We start from the raw sequence: 666 nt of genomic DNA on the forward strand, positions 1-666 counted from the left end.
GTTGCCAGCTTCCCTCACTGTTGCATTCTGCTTCTAAAGCAAGCTTCTAGATTAGCAATATGCTACCTTCTGCCACACAGGTATTACTCTGGAACCTTTGCTCCAGTTGTCTGCAAATGTATTGCACTGTGCATGGAACAAAATCTTTAACCTTGCTACCACTCATTTTTCAATGACAAAACACATAGACTACTTATAGTAAAAGGAAAAACATTAAAGATTCCCTTTGCAAAGGATTACAAACTTCAGGTCTTGTAAATCAAAGCTTAATGTTCCTCCACTTTCAAATGGGATTAAAAAGATAAATAGCACAATCAGTGTAATTAAGTGGTAAAAATTGTAGATTTATATATATATATATATATATAAAAAAAATTAAAATGGATTCTGAACTTATGACATTCTGATTTATTGTTGACCAGGTTGCAATAACTTTTTCTTACATGACCGGTGGTAAAACACAGTGATATAAATACATTTCTGTTAAAGCATTTAAGAAACAAGAAGTTCACTTTCAGTAATCAGATTCAAGTCACAACCAAATGATTTTATTCGTATTAACGGAGAGGACATCACAATAATGAAGACAATTATAAATAACAAGAGTCACAACATGGTCATTAGCTGTGGACACGACAAGGTTCTCATACAGTTTGAGGATGACTG

At 33.2% G+C, this 666-nt stretch overlaps 1 protein-coding gene across 7 annotated transcripts in view; it reads right to left on the reverse strand.

Moving 5' to 3' along the window:
• Nucleotides 1-526: 526 nt before the first annotated feature.
• Nucleotides 527-666, reverse strand: part of MYO6 (myosin VI) — a 416,768-nt gene continuing 416,628 nt past the window's right edge. For all 7 annotated transcript variants that reach the window (XM_077487353.1, XM_077487359.1, XM_077487358.1 and 4 more), the window contains one exon: nt 527-666. This exon is cut by the window's right edge and continues 1,974 nt beyond it. The gene's annotated coding sequence lies outside the window, so the exon portion shown is untranslated.

Source organism: Lithobates pipiens, unplaced genomic scaffold (assembly GCF_037356315.1).
Source record: "Lithobates pipiens isolate NorthernLeopardFrog02 unplaced genomic scaffold, aLitPip1_a1.2 Scaffold_18, whole genome shotgun sequence".
NCBI classification, from domain to species: Eukaryota; Metazoa; Chordata; class Amphibia; order Anura; family Ranidae; genus Lithobates; species Lithobates pipiens.